This window comes from Onychomys torridus, chromosome 23, assembly GCF_903995425.1.
Source record: "Onychomys torridus chromosome 23, mOncTor1.1, whole genome shotgun sequence".
NCBI lineage: Eukaryota > Metazoa > Chordata > Mammalia > Rodentia > Cricetidae > Onychomys > Onychomys torridus.
In genome coordinates this window covers 6,482,443-6,498,736 of record NC_050465.1, presented here as the reverse complement: position 1 = coordinate 6,498,736, position 16,294 = coordinate 6,482,443, and the positions used below count along the sequence as shown (strand labels likewise).

The 16,294-nt window shown below is 45.8% G+C and overlaps 1 protein-coding gene across 1 annotated transcript in view; it reads left to right on the top strand.

Moving 5' to 3' along the window:
• The first annotated feature begins 238 nt into the window (after window positions 1-238).
• Col6a3 (collagen type VI alpha 3 chain) overlaps window positions 239-16,294 on the top strand; it is a 78,638-nt gene continuing 62,582 nt past the window's right edge. The window contains exon 1 of the mRNA XM_036173825.1: window positions 239-393. The gene's annotated coding sequence lies outside the window, so the exon portion shown is untranslated. The remainder of the gene's footprint in view (window positions 394-16,294) is intronic.

Below are 16,294 nucleotides of genomic sequence, written 5' to 3'. Positions count from 1 at the left end.
CAACAGAGCCCAGGGTCTGGTTTTCATTTACAGTTTGGGTCTGTCCTACAGCAGGGAGGGGAGAAGAGGGGTCTGGAGGAAGGAAGGAGAAGGAGGAGGAGGAGAAGGCAGGGGAGGAGGGAGAGGAGGAGCAGGAGGAAGCCCTGACTGTACCCTGGACCCTGTCCAGTTTAGCGTTCAGTCTTTCAGCAAAGGCTGCTCAGTTCTCCAGGCTCTAGCGTCCAGCAAGGATTGCAGGAGGAGACTGCGTCCTCTGGTCCTGGAGCCTCCTTCCCTTGGTGGGGAAGGGTTGCAGGAAGAGAAGGGGATTTAATGAGAGAGAAAACTATACATCCTGGTGAAGCGGGATTGAGTGTAGAAGTCCAGGGACACGCGTCTTCAGGTTTGCTCAGGGTAAGTGCGATTTTTTTGTTTTTTGCTTTTTTTTTTTTCCCCCTGTGGCACGAAGGAAATACTTCAACCAGATGCGAAAGTTAGCGGCTCTTACAGTCGCCCTGTCAGTCAGTTTTCTGTACATATTTTAGGTTTCTGGAAGAGTCCGGCTCTGTTTCTGTCCTTTGTGGTCACTGGGATTCTTTAACCTGCTGAAGGTCACGAGTTGCCCAGTGGTGTCTAGGTTTGCGGCTGTTGGGAGCATCCTGAGTGTTCCCTGTGCACCCCAGCTGTGCTGCTCTCTGCCTGCTGGTTTGTGGAAAGTGACCCCTTCTTCCCCAGGCCAGCTGGAATGTGCTTTGTTTGCAGAGGCATCCAATAGGAGCAGAGGGCAACCTGCGGAGTGGAGTTCTGGGATCTCTCCGGGGATCCCTCTGCATTCTCCAGGGCTCCTGCTTAGGTGTAGACTCCTAAGTGGTTCTGCTCTGAGGAGGTGGTCCGGCAACCTACTGTCTTCTGAGTTTGGAGAGACACTGGTGCTTCTCGGCCACGGCCACGAGGGCTTCATCTTTTCAGGAATCTGAAGCCACTGTGGCAGGAGCTGTCCTTTGGGGGTGCTTAAGGGAACTTCAGGCCTAACGGAGGAGGAACGTGGTGCCAGTGCAACTCTCCCAGTGGATAAGGCAAGACTCAGGACTGGGCTGGCCTAGGTTGTCCAGATGCGAGGCCTGTGCCAAGTTGGGAGGCCCAAGGGCTATTCCCTGGCCACAAGGATGCTGGGTGGGGTTCTGGAACTCTCTCATTGAGGATAGAAAGCGTTCACAGATAGTTGCCAGCCTGTTTGGGGGACCTATTTCCAGCTACTATAGGATCAATGCAAGGGTGGGGTCATTGGGGAAGGGTTCGTTGGAATACTGGACAGTGGCTGAAGGAAAATAAATTTTATAAAAGGAAAAATTAGTGGCTGATCTGGACCTCCAGAAAAAGCTGTTATGAGCATGAGAAGGTACCCTGTACCCCAGAGGAGACCATTTCCCTCCCTCCCCAGAGCTGATCTCAGATGAAAGCCCCAGGGTCTGGGATCTTCAGGGGTGCTCATGGCATCTGAAGACAGTTCCCAACTTCTCAGGGGGACACAATTCGGAATACTGCAAGAAGCTGAAATTCGGAAAGGCCTTTAGAATAAAAATTATATTGCTCTTAACAAAACAACATAGAACCAGCTGGTTGCTGTAGCTGCCATTACTGAGGTATTAGACTTCTTTCCTGGGTGATTTTGGCCTGGAAGCTTCCAGTGTGGCCATCCCCCCAGCTTCATAGGTGAGGAGGGAGGGGCTCTTAGATGGCGAACCGCTTGCCAGGGCCCACCTGAGAGGCTGGGCTTCCAACATCATCCTTTGCCATTGCTGGAGCCATGAGACTGAAGGGGTCCCCAGCAGTAGGGGACCCTAAATGAATTTGTACCTCCATGTGGGACAGGCTGACAGATTTATCCCCTCAGAGGAGACAGGCCCCTGTTACATTCTATTCAAAGCAGTGGGACAGTTGGCTTTGTCTTCATAAGGACAGACAACTCCCGGAGAAAGAAGCAAGGCCCACCTCGGGGAGGAGGGCATGGTGCTGTGACTGGCATTCCAGTGTGGGACTGTCTTCCATTCAGGCCACCTTGAGGGCATGGAGGACTCGCAGTGATAGCCTGGATTTTGCTCTGGTGTGGACTTCTGCTGAGGGGCGGGAAATTGGGGTGTGTAGAGTTTCTTTTGGAGAAATTTAAGATTGAGAATTGTGGTCCCATGCCTGGGTGTCTTTGATCAGGCAAAAGCTTCACATTACTACAAGGGGAATTCTCTTTTTTTCCCTCACAGCAGGGAAAAGCCATTCAGCAGACACTGGGTGGGGAAGATGGACAGGATGGGTGGCACAGAGTGGCTCTCCTGGATTTTTCCAGTCTGGGAATTAGAGGGTGTGGCCACACGACCTTCCTAGGGGGTGGCTGAGGTATCCTTGGCCTAAGAGTGTATCTTACATTGGAGGTGTGTACCACACCCTATTCTGGTGGAGACCCTCAAGCCCGGGACCTTAATGATGTATCTGAGACAAGATAATCATGGTTCTGAGCAAGGATTTCCTGTGTCTTCTGCACTTTGAATTATCCTGCAGTGACACGGTAAGTGTGTTTTGTGAGTTCGTACAGTACAATATAATCTATCACTGACCATCAAGTGGGAGAAATTTCTCTACTCAACTAGCTTCTGGGGCTGTGAACCTTAGTTTTGTGACCTTAGTTTTGGAGTGGAACCTGCAGACTCCAATTCTTAAGGACTCAGCCTCTTCCTGAGACCACCTCCCTCCTTGGGAGTGGGTAGAGGCATTTACCGCCCCAGAGCTCACTTGCTTCCTTGCCCTTTCCAGACTTTTGGTGCCTTGGAGAAAGCGTCTTACAGCAGCTGTCTGTGTCCCTGTATGCTTTTTATGTGAAATTCCACATTTAGGACTTAAAATTCATTAGCGAGTGGCCAGTTATGTTGTATGGGAGAAGTTCTTGAAAGCATGCTAACTATGTTAGGAAAAAAAAAGTGAAATTACTGTCCCTTCTTTGTGGAAGAAGCTGTAAATTGGGTGTCTTTGGGGAAGGATGACAGGTGATGTCCAGGGCTAAATGAGACACTGTGTACCAAGGAGGCTTTTCTACACTGATCTACAGGTGGGGACTGCACACGGTGTCCTACACACGGTGTCCTGGCCGCACAGGCAGGCAGTAAAAGCACACAACTGCTGTATAAATAGTTGATGACTTGAGGTGTGACCTGACATTTAAAAGTCCTGTTGGTAGCTTAGCTTAGAAAACCAAAACCACAAAATGCTCCATATTTTAAGATTTATTTTTATTATTTCTAATTACGTGTATTGTGTGCCAGTGTGTGGGTATGGACTTGAGGGCAGGTGCCTGCAGTGGCAAGGGAGTTGGAGCCCCCTGGAGCTGGTGTTGCTGGCAGTTGTGAGCAACCTAACAAGAACACTGGGGACTGATCTCAGGTCCTCTGCAAGAGCAGTGAGTGCTTAACTGCTGAGCCATCTCTCCAGGCCTGCTTCAGGTTCTAAAACACGTTGTTAAAGTAGTTGAGGATGTTTCTCTTTGTTCTCCCTCTTCTAGATAAGGCTCCTTTGTGCTCACTGGGGTTTTAAAACCCCAAGAGATAACGCTCAATAAAAATCCATTGCCATGTAAATCAAGGCAATGAGTGTCTTATTCTCAGGGAGTACCTGCCAGCTCCTGATTTTTAAAGAGACACTCTTTAGAAATGAATTATGTTAGCTTTCAAAATTGTAATTGTTAATGCATCCCAGTCTCACAGGTCTGTTTTGGGAAGGAAAGTCTGAGTAAGCCTATAGGGGTTTCTTGGGGTGCGTTCTTGTTTCTTTTCACTAGAGGGCGGTGTATCCCTGAGTGTCAGGAAAAGGGAAGTTCCCAGTGCTTCCAGGGTGGGGTTTCAGGGCCCGTGGGGAGTCAGCCAATTCACACCCCAGCTGTGGGTGGCAGTTAGGATTGGCCTACAGCTGCTCCAGTACACTCTCTGTGATGGGCACACACTTAAAAATTCCATTTTTCTTCCCCGCTTGTGCATGAGCATACTGGAATGAAATTTATACTTCCAAACAACACGTTCTCTGCTCTTAAGTGATTCCATTTCAAGAGCGTCAAACAATTGGTAAACTTTAAAGGAAACACATTTCCTGAACCTAAATTACAAAGCTTCCATGGAGAGCACGGAGACTGAAGCATGCTTGCACATACACTGTGTAATCTCTTATTTGAACCCTGTTTAAAGTCCGCTGAGCCGGTAGCTCTTCAAGTGTGCATAACCTGCCCTTCGCTGTCCTCCCCAAACATATTTGAAAGAAATTCACACAAACATCTCATTCTAAATACTTTTCGACTAAAATACAGTGGTGGCTTTCTGACTTATCATTATTCATCCAGGGGGCCCCGAGACACTGAATTCTGTCTCAGAGCACCTCGACCTTCTGTTAGTTGATCACAGTATGTTCTCAGACTGGTCAATCAGGTTCACTGTACTCGAGATTGCTAAGCTTCAAGATGGGGAGGGGACAAGCAAGAAGACCTAGACTCTGCTCTTGTGGTTGGCAAATTCATGACTTGAGTTTGGCTCTTGAGATCCTAGAAAGAACATTGTCTTGGTGAATGCTTTCTTCATATCCTTTGGGGACATGGGACATGTTACTCAGAGAGGCCAATGGCTGGTGTGTGGCCACAGTGTTTGGAGCAGTAATAATGTCAGCCCCGCCCAATGCTCTGTACCTGCCTGATGGATTCCACCAAGCATGTACCCAGGACCCAGGCATGGGTAAGGTGGATAAGCCTTAAGAAGTACCATGGGAAGAAAGGCATTTTTGTATTTCCCAGGTGTTCTTTGGAGTTGATGATGTGGCAGAGGAGTCGCCATTGCTTTAAAAACAAAATCCCAGAGGGTCTGGCATGTGACTCAGTAGGGAGAGTGTTTGGTTCCCAGCACCACATAATCTAGAAATGGTGATGCATGTCTATAGTACCAGCATTTGGAAGACAGAGGAAGGAGCATCAGAAATTCAAGGCTAGGTAGGCTGGGCTGTATATGTGAAACTTTCTAAAAATAAAAAAAGTCTGGACATTTGAAACAGGAGAGAAATGAGACAAATACATGGTGGCTTGCCAAGCCACCATCCAGAGGCACGGCGTCACCCTGCAGGGCCTGGCTATGCATAGCCCTGCCTGCACCGTCCTCTCTCCGCCTTAACTTTAACCATCATGAAATGTGGAGAAGTGTTTGTGAGGTGGGAGTGGCCAGGGAAAGCCTCACTGGGGGCCATCTCTGTAGAATCCCCCAGTGTGCACTGTTCTCTCGATTTCCACAGCCCCAGTATTTTGGGAACTGGCCTCTGGAAGGAAGAACTCGCGGGTCAGTTTCATTTCAGAATGGACTAGCAGCTGGCCATGACTAAGGTCTCAGGGGAAACTGTTCCAGAAAACTAGCTTTTTACTTCTGGAATCTTCCCTAGTTGAGTCAGCAGCCAGCACTGGAATCTAGACTCAGCTCAACTTAAATCCATCTATGGCATTGTAGGGGATGTGGGATGTCAGGGACCTGCCACACTTGAAAGTAAGTAAAAACTTACCTTTCCTTAGGCCGTGAGAGCACTGTGGCCACTTGCTTTTGTAAATCCGCGGTGGCACACATGGTTTTGAGCGAGGCTTGGTGGAACCCAAATCCCTCGCCAGCAAAGGAAGAAACGGGATGAATGTGGGAAGTGCTGAGAGCCAGATCCAACTGTGGCCTGTGTCGTGGGTTCGGAAGGAGTGGCTGCTTGTATAATTGCTTGTGAAGCATTTTGTAGCAGGCTTTCTTCCTGACTGTCAAAGCCCAATGTAATCTCTGCCTGATGGTTATAATTAGCCGGATAAATGAGCACAGCATCTCATCTGGCTACCACATAGTTCAGATCTTAGAGTGCCTTTTATGTTTCATGGTGGCCTCTAGCATGGCAGATTGAGAACTCTCTGCTTCATGGTTATTTTCTTGGATTCTAGGAATAGATTTTAAAGTTCCTTTCTAAATATCTGGACAGTTAATCTGGAGTTTGCTCCTGTCCCTTCTTTTGGAGACAGACTCATGTAGCTCAGGATGGGCCCAACTCACCATGTAGCTAGCTGGCCTTGAACTCCTGAAATTCTTGCCTCCACCTCCTAAGTGCTGCTTCCAGGTAAGAAAAAGAGCTAACATCTCTCTCTCTCTCTCTCTCTCTCTCTCTCTCTCTCTCTCTCTCTCTCTCTCTCTCTGTGTGTGTGTGTGTGTATGTGTGTGTCCTCCACAGGGGCTCACTGTTAGAAGTGGCCACATCCTCTCTTTCTCTATCACCTCTTTATAGCACCCTATGATGGCTGCTGAACATCTGGGCACTGCCCTATTTGGTTCCACCAGGAGGAGCTGGCACTCTCCAGTACTGGCATGTGACAAGGAGGGTGCTGGCTCATGCATGATCACATATGACCAGGAATGTTGAAAGAATTTGCAGTCACAGGAAAGATGCTGACTCAAATTGTCACAGCTGAGCGTTGTCACAGAACAGAAATGCAAGGCCCTAGCTGTCAAATCAATGGGAAAAACTCAATTTCTGATGCATTCCTTTGGAGTGTGTGTGTGTGTGTGTGTGTGTGTGTGTGTGTGTGTCTTCCAGAGCATTTGCTTCTACAGATTTCTGCAAGGTTGTGTCAAACAGTGATACAGAAAAGCCTTCCCTCTTCACGGGATCTCCGCAACAAGGAGGTAGGGAAGAGTAAGGGAAAAGAACTAGGCACTTTGATTCTTAAAGATTTCTGCATGCAGTGGCCCATGGAGGCCAGAAGAGGGCATCACATCTCCTGGAGCTCGAGTTTCAAGCTGTTGTGAGCTGCTTGCTGTGGGTGCTGGGAACAGAACTTGGGTCCTCTGCAAGAACAGTCTTCCTAACTGCTGAGCCATCTCTCTAGTCCCCGCTTTGATTCTTAAAAGTCAAGACAGGAGGGTGGTAAAGTTAAGAGTAAGCGAACACTCCAACTGTAACGTAATTTGAGGTTTTATTCCACAGTGTGTGGGGGTGCACAGCTAGATTCTTGTGGCTTTTGGCGATGGCTGTGGCCCAGTTTAAGCAGGACAGTGAGGCGTTAATAGGAGCCTCAGAACTCTATAGGAGAGCTGCCCGGGTTTATAAAGCGGTGCCTGGAGACAAATCAAATGCAAGACTTCAAAATGGGAGCTCTGGATGCATTTAAGTCTTTGTTTTAAAATGATTTCCTTCTGTGTGTATGTGTGAGTGTGTCTTTCTTAAAAAAGATTTCCAGACATGGAAAATGAGAATGCTTTTGGGGAAGCTTAATGAAAACTAATTTCACAGGATTGCAAACTGGCCTGGGAAAGCCTGTGCAATACAATTATTACTTGGAGCTGAAGACAGAGTAGGGCAACCTTGACAATAAAAGGAGTCTCCAGAAACTTCAAGTGGGCAGCAACCACACGGGAAAAGACCCCTCAACTTTGTGAAATACAAGACTTAGACACACTAACCAGAAAGCTGAGGACACAGTGAATAATGAACTCAGGCTTTGGAATCTGTTGCCTAGAGGGCACAGAGTCCCTGACAAAGGACAGCCCACCCCACCCAGCTGGAGGGTCCCAGGCAGCCAAGTCTGACTTTTATGTTTTCATATCAGGAAGAACAGAGCTAGACATTCATCAACACCAAGGATGCCTGTTCTTCCCCAATCAAGACTCGGGGAGTTTCCTGGCGGTCCCTGCCAAAGCCTGCCTAGCCATTTCCTGAGCTTCATCTCTTCCTTGGAGCTTCCTTGGACTTCAATCTGGATGCTGGCCCTATCTTGTTTTATCTATGTGGCTTTTGCAAATCATGTCTCCTTACCTGGTTTTAGTTTCTCAGCTTTAACGTGGTAGGGGTGGGAAGCAGCTGGAAGGAGGTGAGAAATCTGCCTCTGAGATAGAAACCCAGTGGCTATTTCTTCAGTCCACTGCTCTCTCCTTCCAGGGAGTAATGGAAGAAGAGGAGAGTGGTGGGCGAAGAAGGGGGTAGAGCTATCTCTGTTCCCCTTCACTAAGATTGGCAATCTAGGTCATCATCTAGGGAGATGATATTAGACACCTTTAGGTTAATGAAACTGAGAAGAAACTGTTTTTGCCTGCAAGCACTTTCTCTACATCGTCCTGAGGAGGCAGTTGTATGATGTAGAGGTTCTGACCTACTGGTGAATATTTATTAATTTTTACTGCTAACTCTACTATGTGGCTCATTACATCCTTGAGGCTTGCTTTCCTGGCAGCAAACCATGGAGATAATATCTTTTCAATTTCATACCCAAGGATCCAGCAGCTTAGCTGGTCACCAGTGGAACCTCAATGACACATCAACCCAGAGCATCAGCTCCTGCCTTGCTTCTCAGAGGTGAAGGGGTTCCCCGTTCTTACCTTTCCCTCAACCCCTGGATGGATTTTGTCACTCTGTGAGCCATTGGTACCTTGGGAGCTGCTCTTCCAAGATGAATGCTGAGAAAATGAACATCTTGGCTCAAGTCATTCACATAACATGAGTGCCATTTCCTTAGAGAAACTCAATGAGCTGGTGGCTTCAGAAATCTTTACAAAATCGTAGCATCAGCACTCAGATCTTAGGGAGCACTGAAGGCTAGGAACTCACGTAGGGACTGCTCTAGGGTGACTCACTCTGTGACTAACACGAGGCCAAATTAGTATATTCAAAGGAGTCCCCTGTGTGAGGGGCAGGGATGTTTAACAAACTGTTAGCAAAACTACTCCATATGACTCACCCACACTGAACTCTCTGTCCATGTGGTTTGCAGAAACATCACAGCTTTTCCTGTCCTTAACTTAGACTCAACAGTGGTCAGAAAGCCCTCACCTCAGGCCCCACCTTTCCCCCCCCCCCCCCCCCGTGGATCCCATAGCCTACTGCCTCACAGCAAGATGCAGGTGGTATATTCTCGTGTCCTAATTCTCCTACAGAGTTCTACCTGAAGGGTGTGGCAATGGCTCAGCTGGTAAAGTCCCGGCTGTGCAAGCCCAAGGACTGAGTTTTATCCAAGACTCACATAAAAGGCCAGCTGTGGCTGTACACACCTGTCATTTTGGCCCTGAGAGGCAGAGGCAGGATTCCTGAAGGCTTGCCCAATTGGTAAACTCCAAGTTCATTGAGAGATCTTGCCTCAAATCATGAGGCAGAAAACAGTTGACGAAAATGTATAACATTGATGTCTGTCCTCTTTATGCATCATGCATGTGTACATGCACACACACACACACACACATACACACACACACTCATACACTCATGCAATGTTATTTAAAGTCATACATTTCCTGTATTAATTATTTAAAATTATTGAGTTGGATTGCTAGAATATCTGCATGCAACAACTTTTGATTGGAGTTGTGACGCTTAAAACTTTGATGGAATGTAGTGGCAAGTAGTGGCATAGTTGAATTTAGAGTCACAAAGGAATGGGCCTGTTCCTGGGGCATAGTGCTTTCAGAGATGCAGTTTTGTCCACAGTTGTGAGAGAGCTGTAGGTTTTCAAATATGTTAATCTAACATTAAAATACTGCTCTAGACTAGTTAGAAAACCACTAGTGACCCTGGAAGAACAAACTGTATGTAGGATGCAGATTCTCCATCAAATATGTGATTACCAACTTCAATAGAATGAAGAATAGTATGTGTACAGTATTCTTCTGTGTTGTCCTTGAGTGCAAATCATCAGTTAATTTAGCATGTGTACAGAGAGAGAGAGAGAGAGAGAGAGAGAGAGAGAGAGAGAGAGAGAGAGATTGTGTTTGCTTTAGCCTTTTTTAATGAAGAAAACTCTAGAATGTTCCAGAAGGGTAGAAGGGCTAGAAAGTTTCTAGAGTGAAACGTAAGATTGACTATAGAGTGAAGGGGCAGAGCTGGGTGCAGTGACATGGTGAGAGCGAGACCAGCCAGTCAGCAGAAGGTTCTCCACTGGCTGTGGGTTGTTCTCTGAGTCCCACCGCTGGCACTGAGGTCTCCCTAAGACACGGGCACACCATGGACCACAGTGCTGACCCCCACAGACTGCTTTTCAGAGTTGTGTGTTTCTGTGTCAATCAGGCAATGACCATGACAAGCCAAGAAAGTGGGACGGGACATTTGTGGTGTTGCCACAATCTGACTTCATTGCAGAAAGAACTGTGTGGACAGCTTCCCAGATGCCATTATAGAACGATGTGCACTTCCCGCTGCTGACATGTTGGCAAGAGGAAGTTGGATTGGACAGGTGGTTTCATGGCAGCTGAGCTCAGTTCCTGAAAGTCTCAGAGTCTGAGGCCCAGGGCAGGTTTTGAGTCACAGGTGGTGATCCTCACTGTTTCTAAGAGCCTGGCTACATTAGATATCTCACGTGAGGGATTCATACACTTGTTTCTTCTTCTTGTTATCGTTATCATTTTTTTGTATGTTACTGGCTCTTAGTAGCATGCCCCCAAGTTTCATCACATTGTAGTATGTGACAGTTATATCCTTTAAGGCCTACTAGTATTCTATTGCATGAAAATACCACATTTTCTTATTCATCTGTCTGTTACTTGGATATTATGAGTAAGGCTGCAGTGGATGTGGCTATACAAATATCTCACTTTGCTTTAGATTTTTGTATTGTATAACTATACATAGATTGCTGGATCATATGGCCATTCTATTTTTAATCTTTGAGGATTAAAGATTTTTTTTATTAGCTGCACTGTTTCTCATCCCTGCTTATAGTGTATAGGAGCCATAGTTCCTGTGTGTCTGTCCTGCCTCTGTGTTTGGGTAGCAGCCACTGTGATGGATGTGATAGCTTATTGTGGATCTGGTTTAGATTCCCCCAATTTTAGTAACATTGAACATATTTTCACATGATTATTAGTAATTTTTGTATCTCCTTTGGGGAAATCCCTTTCATGCCCTTCACTCATTTAAACAAGTGATTTTTCATTGCTGTGTATCTTTTTAAGGATTTTGGATGAGATGATAACCCTTAATCACAGATAGGGTTCTCAAGATGTCCTTTAATTCTGTGAATTCTGCTGTCAGTACACTGAGTTTTGTTTTATTTGTTAGAAAGAAATTAACTTCCCACATTTCTCTTCTTTTCCTTTCTATTTGGCTGAGGATGACTTCGAATTTCTGATCCCCCTTTCTCCATCACCTGTGTGCTGTGGCTACAAGGGTATGACCACACCTGGTATATGGGGTATTGTGGAACAAACCTAGGGCTTTGGGGATAGTGGCCCAACACTCTATCAACAGAGCTGCAGCCCTGGCCCCTGGACAGAGCCTTTAGGTTTGATGTAGTCCAATTTGTCAAGTATCTTTGTTTGATTGGCTTTTGGTGTCTTACACAAGAAACTCACACAAATGCAGGGTCATAAAGCCCCTCCCTGTTCTCTTCTGGGAGGTTTTATAGTCTCAGGTCTTACAGTTAGGTCTTGAAAATAAAAAAATATTATATTTATTTTAATGTTTTTATTTATTGTCTGAGAATTTCATACAAAGTATTTAGATCATATTCTTTACTTCCTCCAGGATCTCTCCCAACTCCCTACCCATCCAACTTCATGCTCTTTTTCTCTCTTACATTTTTTGATAGTTTGTTGCATTTATTTGTTTATTTGTGTGTCATAGCACAGGCATAAGGGTCAGAGGACAACTTGCAAGAATTGGTGTTCTCTTTTTCCCTCAGGTGGGTCTCAGGCATCTAATGCAGGTCGTCAGGGTTGGTGGCAATTGTCTTCACCTGCTGAGCCATCTTGCTGGCCTGAAAAGCATTATCTATCTGTCTGCCTATCATCTGTCTGTCTGTCTGTCTGTCTGTCTCTGTGTGTATATGTGTAGGTCAGAAGACAACTCAAAAGGGTTGGTTCTTTACTTCCACCATGTTAGTTCCAGGGACCATATTTGGGTTGTCAGGCTTGGTGGCGTGAGCATGTACTGACCGGCCTATCTCCCCAGCTCTCCAGCTAGGTCTTCACTCATTTTGAGTTTAATTTTGCACGTGTTGTGAGGTCAGGGTCTAGCTTCAGTCCTCTGATCATGGGCACCCAGCTTTCTCAATATAGAATGCAGGACACCTCCATATAGAAATGGCTTTCCTTTTTCCTTTCCAAGTTAAGTGCCTTTAGCTCCCTTTTCTTGCCTAATTGCTCTGACTGGACCTTTTAGTTTCTCTTAAAAAGAAGTGAGAGAGAAGACCCAGTCACTATTCAGAAAAGCTCTCTTTTTTTTCAATCATACCTTTTTGTTGTTTGGGGATGGGATCCAGGATCACCTATATGTTAGGCAAGTGCTCTATCACTGAGCTCTGCCCACAAGCAGGTGTTTTTTTTTTTTTTTTTCAAGTTTTTTTTCTCTATTGAGTATGATGCTTGCAGAAGATTTCTGGTTGTGGCTTTAATTGTGTAGTGATTTCCTTCAAGTCCCAGTTTGTTGGATGGTTTACTTATCTATATCATGACAATGTGCTCAAGTTTGTCAAATGAATTCTCTGTATTAACTGAGATGATCATATGATTTCTCCCATCATCTATTTGTCTGTCTACCTGCCTGCCTGTCTGTCTACCAATCTCTCTCTCTCTCTCTCTCTCTCTCTCTCTCTCTCTCTCTCTCTCTGTCTGTGTGTCTTCATCCATCTATCTACCTATGTATGTATGTATCTATCGATCTATCTATCTATTACCTATCTTCATCTATCTACTAATCTAATCACCTATCATCTATCTTTATCTATCTATCTATCTATCTATCTATCTATCTATCTATCTATCTATCTATGTCACATACCATACTTGCATCCCAGGAACACATCCCACTTGGTAATGATGTGTCCTCATTTTAAGCTGCTTTTGAGTTTGGTTTTCTAGAATTTGGATGAGCATGTTTGCATCAGTATTTATTGGGAATATTGTCTGTGATTTTCTTTTCTGGTGGTATCTTTTCATATTCCTGTTTCCAGATAATCATGGGCATATGAGATGAGTCTGGAAGTGTTGTCTTTTCCTTGGTGTTTTGAGGAGGGTTTGGGCAGAACTTGGGTTAATTCATTCAATGGTTGATGGGATTTCCCACTGCAACCACCCATTTCCTGAGCCTTATTTTCAGGAGGGTTTGGTGGCTGACTCAAATTCCATAGTAGCTATGTCAGCTCAGAGGTCTCTCTCTCTCTCTCTCTCTCTCTCTCTCTCTCTCTCTCTCTCTCTCTCTTCCTCCCTCCCTCCCTTCCTTCCTTCCTTTCATAGGTTTATTTTTTTAAATACAATCTTGATAGGCTGTGTATTTCTGAAACAGCTGATTATTCCAGGTTATCCAACTTCTGGTATGCTCCTGCCCTCACACTTTGCAGGCCTAATGGAGTGTAGCAGAATTCTAATTGGCCTTAATAATAAAAACCTGGAGTCAGATATAGGAGTAAATACTGAAAGATCAGAGAGAAAAACGAACAAGCCGCAGCCACTTCTTAACCTCGCCAACTCCTCAGCCTGAAAGGGGCAGAGCTCCTATTTCCACCCCACCTTATCACTTCCTTTCTCTACCCAGCCACATCACTTCCTGTTTTCCTTCTCCCAAGTGCTGGGATTAAAGGTGTGTGTCACCACTGCCTGGCCTCTGTGGTTAACTAGTGGCTAGCTCTGCCCTCTGATCTCCAGGCAAGCTTTATTTGTTGGAGTACGAACAAAATATCACCACAATGGAGACTTGTGTTAACCACACAATGGTGAAGGCTCCACCATTGTGCAAACCACATCACACACCCATTTTGTTCTCCATTCTCTTTGTCCCCCACAGGCAGACTCAAACCATACCCAAGACAGGGGGTATCGAAGCAATTTACAAGTATTGGAACTTTTAGTATAATACAATAAAGAAAAACCACACATTTGAAAATCTGTTATGCACTAAAAAACCAGAGAGATAGGAGATGGAAGGGAAGTCCTGAATTATTGTCCACACTGATGCAAGATGGCTTCAGCTAGAGTTTTAATTCACAGGAAGAACCACTTTTGACATTAAAAACCCTAATAGTGAAACCTAAATTATGACATAAGCCCAATATCCCTAGATTAAATGATTCTCAGTTTCTTAAACCAGATAGACTTTCCCCTCCAACCACAGACTATTCTAGATGAGTCCCATATCAGACAGCATGTTCTCAAACTCAGTACAGAAGAAAAATATGAATTAATACTGATATGTTTGGCTCTGGTCACTTCCCTGGGCCTCTGTGAAGTACCCTTGCTCACCTGGGCCTTCTAGCCTTCTCACTTGCTCACTGGGAGATGCTGAGTCCCACCACCAAAGGTCCTTAATGACAGGAATCAGTACCTCAGGACATGGGGAAGAGAAAGAGGTAAGGGGACACCAGCCTGGACAGAAACACCCAGGCAGCTATGTGCAGGAGTCTTGAGGAAGACTCAAGCCCCAAGCTGATTCATTATTGGAGACAGGAGGATGAGGAGGCTTGTGTGAAGCCTGAGCGGGAAGAGAAGGTGTAGGCAGGCTTGATGGCATGGGCTATTGAATATTCTGAACCTGAACTTGTCTGCCTGGAAGTCACATTTGCAGCTGCCAGCTGGTGCATGATGGGAAACCAGGTAATGAGCATCCTGCCCTCAGCTCTGGCTTCATTGCCATGCAAATTGAATTTCTCTGGATTTGTTCCATGATGATGAGATTAGAGGTTGGCACACAGCAGGGAAAGTGCTGGCTAGCAAGGGAGGAAAAGGCCGAGTTGGAAATAGGCCTCGTTGCCTTTGGCTGGGCATAGCCTATTCCTGTTGAGAAGGTAAGCATCCCTCTACCTGTCACCCACTGTGCACATGAATCCTTCACTCCGGAACCTCTCCCATCAGTCTGTTTTCTCAGGAGCATGCTCTTTTCAAGTTGCTGCCTGCCTCAATTTGGAAGACGGCTTAGTCATGTAGTTCCTAACTGTGGCTGATGTATGCAGTCGTTAGAGTAAGAGAGTCTTGCTTACAGGGTTGGCTGATACGACTTTCCAGAAGAGAGTGCCCACTTAACTCGTTACTTAGCAATTGGAGTGAAAATAGAATGTTCCCGATTGTGGCGAGAGTACTCTGAAGGCCCATTAAGAAAATAGAACAATATTTTCCACACGGTGTTAGGGAATGGCCAGCAAGAGATGAGGGGGGTTTTAATGAGGGTTACATGCTCCCTTCCCAGAAGCCTCTCTTCTTGGTGCAGAGGCTTGCAGCAGAGAGAGCGCACCGTGGTAGAGAAAGAAATGTGGTAGAGCATTGTGGCAGAGAGCACCGTGACTCTGATCATTTGCTTTCCTCAGTTTGGACTCAGAAAGGGATAACCTTTTGTTTTTCTTTTAACTTGTCTTGATCCCTTTTTTGATATAGGCCAAAGGCTCAGCCCCATGCAGGCGGCTGCTTGTCCATCACCATTGTCAACGGTGGATTTCTCTATTCCTTGTCTTTACTTCTCTGAGATGTACAGCTTGCTTGCTCTGCTGTTTTACTCTTAAACTCTAATAAAATTGTCCTCAAGCTTACAAAAACATCCAGGTAGGAAGTGAGAAGCCCCGAGGTCCTGGGGCTGGCGTGTTGGCCCCGTGGCTAAGAGTACTTGGGTGCTCTTGCAAAGGACTCAGGGTCCATTCCTAGTACTCACATGGTAGCTCACAACTATCTGTAAATCCAGTTCCAGGGGCTCTGACACTCTTCTGATCTCTAGGGGATCCATGTACAAGGTACACATATGCACACTCAGACACACACACACACACACACACACTAAAATAAACAATAAAGTCTGTGGCCCCTTGGGAAGAGCTCTGTCTACCCACCTCTGGTTTGCTGTTCTCTCCTTGACACTCAACTTGTTTGTAGAGCTGAGGACTTCACTAAAGACAGACAGGTGCTTTGTTGCCAAGCTGTATCCCCAGCTCTTTTCACTTTTTATTTTGACAAAGGGTCTCAGTGACTGCTTAGGTTGGCCTTGAACTCATTCTGTAGCTCAGAGTGTTCTGGCTTTTGTAAATTTCTAATCTTTTACTTAGTCTGCAGTAGCTGAGGCTACAGGCTTGCACCACAAGGCCAGCTTGTGCATGTATGTGCGTGCCTGTGTGTGTGTGTGTGTGTGTGTGTGTGTGTGTGTGTGTGTGTGTGTGTGTATAGTATGCAGTCATACATCACTTCACTATAGAGGCTCACTCTGAGAAGTGTACTGGGCGACTCCATCCTTGCGGGGACATCGGAGTGCCTCATAAAAGAACTGTGACATTTAAGTAATAAACTTTGAGGGACCACTGCTGTCTATAGGGTTTTGCCAACTGGATGTC